The sequence below is a fragment of the Urocitellus parryii genome, chromosome 4, assembly GCF_045843805.1.
Source record: "Urocitellus parryii isolate mUroPar1 chromosome 4, mUroPar1.hap1, whole genome shotgun sequence".
Classification (NCBI taxonomy): domain Eukaryota; kingdom Metazoa; phylum Chordata; class Mammalia; order Rodentia; family Sciuridae; genus Urocitellus; species Urocitellus parryii.
Genome location: NC_135534.1, coordinates 204,555,665 through 204,568,835, shown reverse-complemented (window position 1 = coordinate 204,568,835; position 13,171 = coordinate 204,555,665). Strand labels below are relative to the sequence as shown.

The following is a 13,171-nucleotide window of genomic DNA, read 5'->3' as shown; positions in this document are numbered from 1 at the left end:
GATGGCAATGAAACCAAAGGAAAAAGACAAGTGGAAGAAATGTTTTTCGTTTGGTGAGTTTTTTTTTTTTTTTTCCTACTACTGAGGATTGAACCCAGAGGTGTTCTGCCGCTGAATTATATCTCCAGCCCTTAAAAAAATTTTTTGTTTTTTGTTTTAAGTTTGAGACAGGGTCTTGCTAAGTTGATCAAACTGGCCTCAAATTTGTAATCCTCCTGCCTCAGTCTCCCAAGTATGGGATTACAGGTGTGCACCACCACACCTAGCTAAGAACTATTTATATTGCCAATTCTATAAGGGCTTTAAGGATTCAAAGGAAACACCAATGATGATCCTCAGAGAATTATTGATAAGTCCATTCAAAAGTCCTTCACCTGGTCTCTAAATTTTATGGTGTGGAGGTTAGAATAAAATTACTTATACCCTCAGTTTTTCTATCTTTCTAGACCACAGCCTGTTATTCAATGAAAGAAATGATTATAAAATAACCGAGTCCTCAAAATCAACAAAAAGGCAAAGTAGCTGAGTTCTCAGTTATTCTAAAATGTCAACCCTACATATCTTCTTCAGACTATCAGCCCGGGCAATGGAAAAGCTTAGTTTCATTTGCCTGTGCACAAATAAAATCACAGTTTATAGGCTGGAGTTGTGGCTCAGTGGTTGAGTGTTCACCTAGCACACGTGAGGCACTAGGTTTGATCTCTAGCACCATATTAAAACAACTACTACTAAATTAAAAAAAAAGGTATTGTGTCCATCTACAAATATATGTGTATATAAAATAAAATAAAATCAGTTTATGATTTTATGGGGAGGAGTACTGTGAAAGATGTATTCTACCTATTGTTTTTAGAAAGACAGGAGACTGGGCTGGGGTTGTAACTCAGTTGGTAGGGTGCTTACCTTGCATGCACAAGGTCCTGGGTTCAATCCCCAGCACCACCAAAAAAATAAAATTAAAAAATTTTAAAACCAACAATAAAAAAGGGCTGGGGTCATGGCTCAATGAGGCACTGGGTTCAAACCTCAGCACCACATAAAAATGAAATAAAGATATTGTGTCCACCTACAACTAAGAAATAAATTGGGGAAAAAAGAAAAGGAGGTTTCACAGATCCAACATCCATTTCAAGTTAACTATAAATGTACTCTAACTGCACAGTGGTGCTTCCCTGTATAATTTCACCCACCCCAACTTTAAGCCCTCAGATTTGTCACTAAATTTTAATGTCAAACAGAGAACCTGATGCTGGGTGCAGTGGCACATGCCTATAATCCTAGCAATTTGGGAGGCTGAGGTGGGAGGATTCCAAGTTCAAGCCTAGCCTCAGCAACTTAGCAAGGCCCTGTCTCAAAATAAAAAATTAAAAAGCTGAGGATGTGGTTCAGTGGTATAACACCCCTGGGTTCAGTCCCAGTACCCCCCCCCCAAAAAAAAAGAGGGGGAGAGAAAGAGAATCCGACCTATGTGATAAACACAAAATATTCTACTTGCTCCTTTCAAGAATAAGGCACTTTCAATTGAGGATCACAGAAGTAAACAGATATAAGGACAGAAATCTTCTAAATTTGTCAGCACAAGCCAGCTTTTCTGTCTACGCTTCAGTTCTCTAGAGTGGTTAACAATGGCAGGTGAACATGGCATGGTCCAGGCCCTCCCAACTCTTAAACTACAGTCTGTAGGTGGATTCTGGATTTGTTAAGAAGCAGAAGAGGTGTTACAGTCCCTTCTAGCTCTTGTTCTACAATGTACAAAAGGTGTAAACACTGTGTTACCAAGGAAACCTGGGGGGGCGCTCTTCCTATTGTTCTATGGCCTGCTAATGGAAAGAACCAGCAGGCTGAGGGTGGGGTGAAAGTCAGCAGGGTGCTGCTCACATGGCAGTGGGAGGTGACAGCACGGTGAGACTGGGGAAAGGCCTGTACACATGATCAGCTCTGAGGGATACCTTTCTCTGAAGAGACTTTCTCCTCACTGAAAAGTCCTTGAGGTTTTTTTAGCTATATCATCCTACCTTCCAAATTATACTCTGCACAGCCACCAGTTACTTTTGTCCAATTATTGTTTTCCACAGTTTGAATTTTTTCTTTAACTATAAAAAGAAATGTTCTTTACCACATCACTCCCAAACCTTTATAGCTCGCTTCTGACTGAGAAAGAAGTCTCTTGACTAGCAAGACCTTCACCACCTGGCCCCAAATTTCTCTGGTTCCTTTTCACTCAATCTTCCTACCCCTACCCCACTGGTGTGCAGAAATATTCAATCTTTTCCAAATTACAATTCCTTGTAAAACTATAAGCCACATGCCCACAATTCCTTGGCCTAGAATGCCCCATCTCTTCTCTGCCTGGATAACTCCTATTTTTATTCTCAATGCCCAGGTGAAATAAGTAAGCTGCAGCCTTACAAAACTGCACACAGCACGCCTCCCTTCCCTCCTCAGATGCAACTGCTCTTCCATAGATTTGTAAAGCACTCATATTCACTTTACAGCGTATGATGAGTCTGAGTAACCTCATCTTTGAATCCCTGATTTCTGGTGTATATAGGTTATTATGGCTTGGATCTGGAATGTTCCCCAATGCTCATGTGTTGAAGGCTTGCTCCCCAGTTCAGCCCTTGGCAGGTGATTGGAACATGGGCTCTAATCTCATCCATCAGTGGATTAATCCATTGATGAATTCATAATTTGATGACATTATTTGAAGGTGGTGGAAATGTATGAAGGGGACCTCCTTGGAAGAAGTGAATCATTGTGGGGCATGCCCTGGAGGGCATATCTTCTCTACCAGCCCCTTCCTGACATTCTGCTTCCCAGCTACTGTGAGGTGGCAGTTATGCTCTGCCACACCCTTATGCTAGGATGTTCTTCACACAAGGCTCAGAAATAGCAGAGTCAGGCGACCATGAACTGAAATCTCTGAAACCATGAGCCAAAAGAGATCCTTCTTCCTTTGTTTTTCTCAGGCATTTTATCACATTAAGGATGAAAAGGTGACTAACACAGAGGACATTAAGAAAGGCTTGATGGGGGGTTGGGGCTGTGGTTCAGCGATAGAGTGCTCGCCTAGCACACGCCAGGCCCTGGATTCAATCCTCAGCACCACATAAAAATAAATCAATAAATAAAAGGTACTATATCCAACTACAATTTGAAAAAAAAAAAAGAAAAAAGAAAAAGAAAAGAATATTACCAAGCACATACTGAGAGTGTAGCTGCCCTGAATTCACTCACTGGGGCAGAGATGACACAATAATGAAGCGTCCACTTGCTATACTGTGAAGTTAGAATCCTGTCCAGATAAATACTAGATCTGTGACAAGGGCAAACAAAGACTGTGCTGACTAAAGCTACACAACTAGATGTCACCCTAATGAATAAGTCTGAGTTACCAATCTTGGACTGACCACCAGGCATGTCCTCTAAGGAAGCACAGGGTGGAACCTCAGGGAAACAAAGCTCAGGAAGGCACACCTTTGGGTCCCCAGTAGACAACTGTGAGTGGAAAAAAATAGATTTTTTTTTTCTTTTGTGATGCTGGGAATAGAACTCAAGGCCTCTTACATGCTAGGTAAGCACTCTTCTACTAAGCCACCCCACCAACCATAAATATCTTTTTTTGGGTGGAGAGGGGGTGGCTATTAGGGATTGAACCCAAGGCTGCTTTACTACTGAGCTATATCCTCAGACCTTTTAAATTTTGAGACCAGGTCTCCCTAAGTTGTTGAGACTGACCTCAAACTTGCCATTCTCTTGCCTCAAGTGACTAGAATTACAGGTGTGAATATCTTCTATTCTTAAAACAGACTTTGAAAATCCATAAAACCAAAAACTAAGGTGACCTTGAGAAGCTAAATGCTGAGAGCAGAGTTTCACTAATAGCACTTAATTACTTATTATAGGCAGTTCTGGTTGACACTGCACCCAAGTGCATCAACATAGTTTATTAGAGAAGGCTAGTTTTGGACAAGGACCACTACCATTGCCAGCCATGCTTACCTTGAGCTCAATCTGACCGCTCATTCACCTTCTAGCTGTATCTCACCTGGGCAGGGTTCATTTCTCAACTTGAAATGCTCCCTTTACCTGAAACACACTTTTCTCTCCACCATTTAGTATCATCCAAGTCTTCCAAAGTCTAAAGCAGATCCCTCAGCCTCTGTGAATTTTTCTGGGTCAGAAGTCTCCTCTCCTCCAGCTGCCTTACCACTCACCTTACAGTACTATCTCCTTCTGCAAACAATTATTTTTTTTCTTACAAATATACATTTTTAAGTTCTCTAAGGAGCTTGCAGCTCCTCAGGAACTACAGGAACTTATTCACAGGCAGACTATGTGCTTAGCAAACTTGAAAATAAAGAAACTACTGGAGCTTCAATTTTTTATTTTTTGTAGAGCTGGGGATTGAATCCAGGGGTGCTCTACACTGAGCTTCATCCTTAGCTCTATTTTAATTTTGAGACAGGGTCTCACTAAGTGGTCCAGGCTGGCCTCAAATTATAGGTCCTAGCTACCGTGCCTAGATGTCACTTTATAACTAGTCAGGAGACAAAGGTGATTGGTAAGCAAGTCGCAGAGCCCAGGGTGTTTCAGGATCCTTTCTTTGGTTCCTAAACAAGTATATACGAATCAGTGATTTTGTTTTTTTGTACTGGGGATTGCACCAAGGGTCACTTTGCCACTGAGTTACATCCCCAGTCCTTTTTATTTTGAGACAGGGTCTCACTAAGTTGCTTGGGGCCTTGCTAAGTTGCTGAGGCAGGCCTGAAACTCGTGATCCTCCTGTCTCAACCTCCTGAGTCACTGGGATTACAGATATGAGCCACTACACCAGCAAGAACTGGTGATTTTTAACAGTACTGAAGCTGATGTTTAATTGTTTATTAATTTCTTTTACTCTCTCTTTTCCAACCTCACTTTGGAGGGGGGATAAAAAAGGGAAAGTGAGGTATTAATCATTAAAAGAAAAATCAAGTTTGGCATGGTGGTACACACTTGTAATCCCAGTAATTTGAGAGGCAGGAGAACTTCAAGTTCAAGGGCAGCATTGGCAACTTAGTGAGACCCTATCTCAAAAAGGGCTGGGGATGTTGCTCAGTGCTAAGAGCATATTTGGGTTCAATTCTCAGTTCTAAAAAAAAAAAAGAATTACATCTTTAAGATTCAGTCTTAAACTAGGTGCAGTGGTGCACACCTATAATACCAGCGGCTTGGGAGGCTGAGGCAGGAGGATTGTGAGTTCAAAGCCAGCCTCAGCAATGGTGAGGCACTAAGCAACTCAGTGAGAGCCTGTCTCTAAATAAAATACAAAATAGGGCTGGGGATGTGACTCAGTGGGCAAGTGCTCCTGAGTTCAATCCCTGTTCCTGCCCCACCACCACCAAAAAAAGATTCAGTCGTAGTTAGTAAACAATAAAGGTTAGAATCATTTACATACTTTCATTGTTCTTATCCCAGGGAAACAAGAGAGAAAAAAATCAGGAAATTATTAATTTAATTTGCTTGTTTATAAGACTTTCTTGTGGTAGCACATGCCTGCAATCTCAGCAACTCAGGAAGCTGAGGCCAGAGGATTGCAAATACAGGGCAGCCTCAGAACTTAACAAGGCCCTAAGCAACTCAGTGAGACTCTGTCTCTAAGTAAAATAGACTGGGGATGTGGCTTAGTAGTTAAGTGCCTCTGGTTTCAATCTCCAGTACCAAAAATAAATAAATATAAAAATAAAAAGGGCTGGGGTGTAGCTCAGTGGTAGAGCATACTGAGTTCAATCCACAGTAAAACAAACAAACAAACAAAACCTTATAAAGACATTTTCTGGGGTAGGTATAGTTATACATAGTTACTCATGGAATGATAAGCACACTGCACGTGAGTTCCCGAAAAACATCTAAATTTCCAGGATTAAACTGTGGCATTTTCCTTTCTTCTATCACAGGATACACTGAATTTCTTAACTCCTTTAGCTGCTATGGAAATCTCTTAAGAAATAACATTTGAGAGAAGCTCTTGGAGCGGGGGGAGGGGTCTCCACAATAATACTGTAAAGGTTCTACCTTAGCACATCTCCCTGCTGGGGCCCAATCCAGGGAGTAGGTCCAGCAAGGCCCTGCTGAAATTAACCAACCTAAAAGGCCCTCTTTGTCACCCCAGTGAAGTAGAACAAGTCAATTCTATACCAAGTGCTTTGGTCAGGCTATAATGGACTTTTCTTTCCTGCAGTAGATCAGCTGATATCAGCAGGTGGGAGCTCTGCCAAGCCACAACCCGCTGTCTCTGGGGAGTTGGACATCTGAAAGTCACCAATGTGTTCCCACTGCAATAGGCATTCAGATTTTTCATTTGGGTGATTATAGGAGACAACAAAAAAGACAATGGGCTAATAAGAGTTTCCCCCCACTTAAACCAATAGGGAGCTCTCTAGTTTATCTACCAGAGTCCCAGTTCTAGCTGGGCACCTGCCTGTAATCCCAGCAACTGGGGAGGCTGAGGCAAGAGGATTACAAATCGGAGGCCAGCTGTGGCAACTTAGCAAGACCCTGTCTCAAAAAAGGAACTGGGGATGTAGCTTGGTAATGGAATTCTTTTGGGTTCAATACTGAAAAAAAAAAAAAAAATCCCAGTTTATTTTGGCTTCTAAAAGAGTAATTTCCAAAGACCACACTGAATACAGGAAAATTTTCATAAATATCACCAAGAATCACTGCCACCCAAAGGTGCTACAATCTCTCTCACCCACAAAAACTCTCAGAGTGTCACTGGACTCTGCCTGTGTGCGTCACATTGCTTCCATGACTAAGGCTGCATACTGCAAGAACCCTGCCGGTGCCCTGGCAATATGCAGCAATCTGATAAGGCAGACTCTCAGAGAATGTTCTGGGTGGTCCCCAGCTTTATGGGATTAATGCCTTGAAAATACTAGAAAGGAAGAATCTGGGAAATGCATCCTCAAAAAAAACCAATCTTCAAACTTACCAGCCTATCTGTCTATTCCACTAACTGCCTAAAAACCACAGCTGAGGGACTTCCTAGGAGTGCATTTAAGTGCTTATCTCAAAGCCAATCGTCAACTCTGATTTTGCCAATCAAATCCATGTTCATAGAGAATGAAGGAGGGAAAACAAAGTGCTAACATGTTTTCTATGTTTAAAGACAGTGTCCAGTTTAAGGTAATTGGTGGAAAAATTTATATGTTTGCAAATATTATTAGAGAATATTGAGGATGTAGGCTATTTAGAAATGCTGCAATGCAGCAGTCAAAATCTTAGCTGCCTCATTCAGCAAGCAAAATGACTTGATCTCAAGTGGATAAAACAGGAATTACAACTATGTCCTCTTTTGTAATAAATGAAAAGGACTTGTCAGCGTTCTTACAATACTGCCAGATCTCTGGGATGAAACAGAGGGTTCTAAATGTGTAAGTTTAGCTAGAAATTTCTAATTAAATCTAAAGATATAATGTGCCTACAAAATGACTCCTCATATCCAACACAAACTTATTCACATTATGAACTAGAAATGGATTCCTACAATACAGACTGAAACATGAATACCTTTGTCTTCCTGATGAATGCCAACAGACAACTGTTTGAGGCAGCTCTTGGTTCTTAGGGAATTATAGAGCACTTTCCCCTAATCTATGGGAGCTATGTGCCACTGTAGGAGCTTGTTCTTTGCAAAGCAGGAGAGGCAGTGGGTGGGATTCACACCGGGTTAAGCAAAACAAGGGACTGGAGATGCAAACATTTTCAAACCAAAGGTCAAATGCTTTGAATTCTGTAAACTTGGAACCTTCAGTGAGTGGCTTAGGACGCCCTCACATGGATCTCAGATGAGGAAAATTTGGCAATCACAGTTTCTCTGTGGAACCCCAAAAGAAAGGGGATATATATATATATATATATATATATATATATATATATATATATATATATGAAATGAAGATGAAAAGAGACTCTATTAGGAACAAAGCACTGGCTGAAAGTGCTGGATTTTAAGAGACATTTGGAACACGACAAGTACTGATTTTTGGACGGGACATGAGCTGTATTATAATACGGTTTTGTAAGGAAGAGGTTTTTAGGGACTAACCGCATAAATAGATCAACTGGCTCTATGAAAAAACTTATAAACTTCACCCCAATGCAAAAGGTCACGGAAGCCATTCATCGGTTTAGTTTTTGTTGCTTAGTCAGAGCTCAAATGTGCAGAACTGACAATACCTTTTCCCCATGGCTTACAAAGCCAGCCTATTACTAAATTGTAGATTTGCAAAGCAAGAGAACTACATACCGGGATGTGGAAGGGCTCCCCCGAGAACAAACCACCAAAAAATCAGTTAGCATCTATAAAACTAAATACCAGTTGATTCTCGGATTAAACAAATTAACTCAAAACCAGCTTAGCTGCAGATTTTAGTGGCAGATCTGATGGTAAGCAGAGAAATAAAAAAATACATAAAATAAGACTTTTAACACCATGAATAAAAGCAAGTATTTTTGCTTAAAACCACATTCCAGTCACGATCATGGATCTGCATGTCAGCCTTCACATCAATTAATTCAAGTTGTTAGCGCAATTCTGCAGAGGTGAGCAGGGACTTAGCTTTAAGAAAGCAAAAGATTCATACTGCATTGCATCAAAATCCAGAAATGCAGAGCAATGATGAGAAAACTTACTTCAGAATGCTTCCCAAATACTATCTTGCTGCTACTTACCTTTTAACCTGTAAAATTCAGATGAAAGGTATTTAAGTGCATCATATTTTTACTAAGATTCAAAGTAGAAAAAGGTGATTATGTGGCCTATTTTGTAAATCTCATTTAAATCGATGGTCTGATTTATAAAAAAGTCTGCCTTGGATTTATCATCTATAATCACTAGAAATTTCCGAAGTTTTATTTCTCATTTTAAGATATCAAGATAATAATTTCAAGTTTCCCCCCCTTTTGGAAAAAATCCAATTTTACCAAACACCTCAAAACTATACAAATAAAACAAATATACAGAAAGCTTTTTTTTTTTTTAAAGGCAAAATGCAAGCTCCATTTCATTATAGGGATTGTGGCAGAAGAAAGAAGTCAATGGAAAAGGAAACAAACAAACCCAAGTTAATATCTGTCAAATTTGAAAGATATGACTTATACTACATGTTCTCAGATCATAATTTCCCCGAATATCTAGAATAATCTCTTTAGTTCCTTGGTTCTTAAGAACCAAGCAGCCATCAATTTAAAAAAAAATCAGCAAAAACTACATGCATGCAAACATCAGGATGGCAATAAGAAATAGATTCATGCCATAAAGAGAGAGAGAGGAAGGTGAAAAAGATGGGAGGCTTTGGAAATTTATGTATATTAAGACTTCTGATCATGTAACACCAAAAACCCAAACCAACCCTAACCAGTCTGTTTAACAGAAAGGTCATGCAGGCAGGGTTTTTTCTCCTCTCTTTGGATCATTCAACCTTTCTGACACAGATGTGTCTTCACTGCAAGCCAGGCAAAACCAAAAAGGCAACACATTTTCTGCATGCTGGTCAAATACCTGGACTCTGCGTTTACGAAACGATGACAACATGATGGAGGAATGTGGAGTCTAAAGTGGAGGGGGAAGAGCAAGATAACAAGCTTCTAAGGGCAAACAGACTAGACTCATTTCAAAACGAAGAAAACAGAACTGTTAAAACATATGCATACAAGTGAAAAGTCAAATTTCAGCTATTTTCCCAGCATGTTCTCTTTGATGTTCCATACAGCATCTAAATTTCACTAGGGATTTAAAAAGTGGAAAGAGAACCAAGGTTCCCAGGTCTTGGCTGTTACTATCATCTAGATGTGCTGTCTTGGCCAAATCATATCCTCTTTGGGGCCTCAGTTTCCCCAATTGTCAAAATAATAATACTGGATATTCCTTTTTTTTCCCCCAGTACTTGGGATCATATCCAAGGACTCACAAATACCAGGTAAGCGCTCTACCACTGAGCTACAACCCCAGTCTGGTCTGAACATACTTTTAAAACTAAACATGCCATCCCCCATCCACGTTCTGATAAACTGAGAATTCCTGGACTAGATGATTTCTAATTCCCCTTCCATTCACAATAAAAGAGTAATATTTCATTAAATTATCAGAACAAGATAGAACTCAAGCTACAAAGATCTACTGGGCCTAGCTTACAGATTCACCTCCTTTACAAATACTATTTCCTGTTTAAAACTGGTTCAAAAGGAATATGTAAAAGAACTGGACAGGAGGTGATGGTTCCCTGAACAGCAGCTCCAGTGAACTGGCCTTAAGTGATCAGCTATGCAGACCTCCTCTGCATTCCTGGGGTCAGCATTTGCCACCAGAGTGTTGCATTCTTCTACAGTAAGGCTGCAGCTGATGTCCTGAAGCAGATGTGGGTGCATAACTAGTGGAGTTCTCACATAGCCCAAGGAGGATTGATTACAAAGGCAGGCTGCCCTCGACCCTCTGTCCTCAGTGCAAGTTCAGCAATGACAGGAGGTGGAGGACTATTTCTATGGTCCACTTCTCAGGATCTGCAGTGGCCCCACCCTTTGGCATGAAGTCAGGGAAGGAAAAGAAGAGAAAATTCTACTCAGGGGACCAAGAGATATTCTTAAGACAACTCTCCCCATCTAAACCTGTTCATTAGATTGCTTGACAGGCTTATATCTGGGGCCTGAGACATATCAGATTTCTCCAATTAGATTACCACAAAACACACTGCCAAGACCAAAATCATATCAGAGAATAAGTTACCAAGCTGATGGTTTACTATAAGAACTGCTTTCATGCTCTGCAGTACAGGGCAAATTCTCCTTTCCATTCTCTCCACTTAGGTCCCTGGGCAACAGTTAACACACTTTGAGGGGTCCTTTGAGTAATTATTGGCCCAGTTACTAAAAAAAGCTTATCGTTAATTTCCTGCAGAGGCCTTTTACTGTAGCACACACTGCCACCACCACCGTCCTCCCAGCACATTTTTAAAACTTTGACTTCAACTTGACCTTTCAAAATCTAAGACATTAGCTGCATTGAAAAGGAAAAATAAATGACTAGTTTCAGGAATGCGAACTGTGGCTTAATGGCTTCATACAGCTGACTGTTCCTGCTGCTGTTCCTAAGATTTTGTTTCTTGCCTGCAAGACACCCCCACCCTTCCATCTTTGATACATTCTGTTTTACTTAAGTCCAATTGCTATGACGACGCAATTTCTCATTATGAAAATACTTCATATGGTCTCTCTTCCTATTCTTCCCCGACAGCCATGATGAACACTGAACAAAGGACCTAAATATTTTAGGATCTATTATATAAACGAGACCTGACAAGGTGGTGGAGCTGTTCAAGAATCATCCTAATCCAGCTTTCTGAGTTATTCATGCCTTTCATTTAAAATATACTGAAGTCTTAACTTTAAGAAGCCCCTTATTTATAACATTTTATTCCAATATCTAAGAAAGATTTTTAAAAGCCCTTTTCTTTGGGAAGCTTCTAATCAAATTCGCTGGGCTGCTTCCAAACAAAAAGAATGGCACGGTTGTAGAATTTTTTGAAAATATACTCAAATAATACCCTGCCCTCGACGTGAAAGACCCAGTCCCCCCTCCCCCCCAAAAGCTATTAAGTTATCTGACTTGGGTCTCATGCCAAGCAAGCGCAGCTTCTACCTACTATTTACAAGAAGATCACAATTGGGGATGAAAGAAACGCTTATTACAAGGAAAGAAAAGGAGCCGGCCCATCTTCGACCTTCTCGGGCTAGAGAGAGGGCAGACAGTCTCGCTGCAGGAAGAGACCGAAGTCGAGGAGCCCCTGGCTCTGTGCGCAGGGCTCTTGCTCTTTCGAGGGGCGGCCGGCACTGCCTGCGTTGACTTGGGAAAGTGGGCTGCACCCGTCGCTCCCAACCAGGCAGGGGACCGGGGGTGGCGAGGGTGCGCCGGGCAGGGAAGAGGAGAAGGCGGAGAGCAGACGGAGCCCCCACCCACCTGCCGCGGCCGACTGCAGGGTGGAGCCCCGCGGCCTCGCGCCCCCTCCCCCCGTCAATGACTTGCCGGCGCCACGGCCCGGCCCGCAGCTCCTCCGCAGCCCTCGCGCCACAAGGGCGGTGGCGGCGGCTCGCCCGGCGGCAGGGACGCCGAAGGGGCGGCGAGGCCTGCCCGGCTCACCTGTCCGAGCGCCGACACCGCCCCGCCCCGCCCGAGGGCTGCGGGCCCAGCCCTGGGGTCGGCTGACCAGGACCCCGCTCCCGCCCCGAGCTGGCCCGCGGCCCCTCTCACCGGCTCCTGTGAGGGCCGTGGGTGCCCGGGCTGAGGGGTGCTGAGGGACCGACGCGCTTCCGCGGCCTCCGCTCTGCGCCGTTCGCTCCGCAGCGGGTAGTGGCGGCGACGCGCGCGCCCCGCCTCTTTTATAAGCAGTCACGCGCGTTCCCGCGTCGAGCAGGCACGAGTGTGGGGGAAGCGGCCTGGCACAGAAGAAGGGCGGGGGAGCGCGCCGGAGGAGCGAAGAGGGCGGAGCTCCAGCGGGCTACTTGCTCGACCGCTCCGCGGAAAGGGCCGAGCACGCGCGGAAGGGGCCGAAGCGGCCGTCGCAGAGAGGGCGGCGGGAGGATGGGGAAATAGGGCGCGCGCAAGGGGTGGGGGTGATGGTGCGGTAGAATCACTGCCTCCGCCCTGGCGGCGCAACCGCCCTTCCTGCAGCTTGGATCCTCCAATCCTGCCCCTCCCCGCCCGCCCTGCAGAGAATCTGCACCGCACCCCTTCGCCCCTGGGAGCCCTTCCAGGACTGCGGCGAAGGGCGGGGCAGAGGCCATAGCTGCAGTCTGGATAGGGATGCTGCGCCCTGGCTGGAAAAACACCCTGTCCCTAGGAGGCTGGCGCTGGGGACCCAAGTCAGCCTGCTCTGGTGGGAGCTGGAGTCAAGAAAACGATGATTTGGGACTCTGGGTTTGAGGAGGATGTAAGAAAAAAGGTCAAATCTGGATCAGAAAAAAAAAAAAAAATAGACTAATTCGGGCCATAGTCTGTCCTTAAAGGATTTGGATAATTAATAATTTATTTAAAAAGCTTTTGCTTTCTCGCCTGTCACCAGTGGCATAGTGTGCATCAGTCGTGTTTCATAAACAGGACATTAAGGTTCCTTTTCCCACAATTGAACTATCC

At 43.2% G+C, this 13,171-nt stretch overlaps 1 protein-coding gene across 12 annotated transcripts in view; it reads right to left on the bottom strand.

The window, feature by feature from the left end:
* The window catches only part of LOC113181016 (spectrin alpha chain, non-erythrocytic 1), a 70,725-nt gene extending 58,354 nt beyond the window's left edge, over positions 1–12,371 (bottom strand). For all 12 annotated transcript variants that reach the window (XM_026386317.2, XM_026386321.2, XM_026386323.2 and 9 more), the window contains exon 1: positions 12,290–12,371. The gene's annotated coding sequence lies outside the window, so the exon portion shown is untranslated. The remainder of the gene's footprint in view (positions 1–12,289) is intronic.
* Positions 12,372–13,171: the final 800 nt, after the last annotated feature.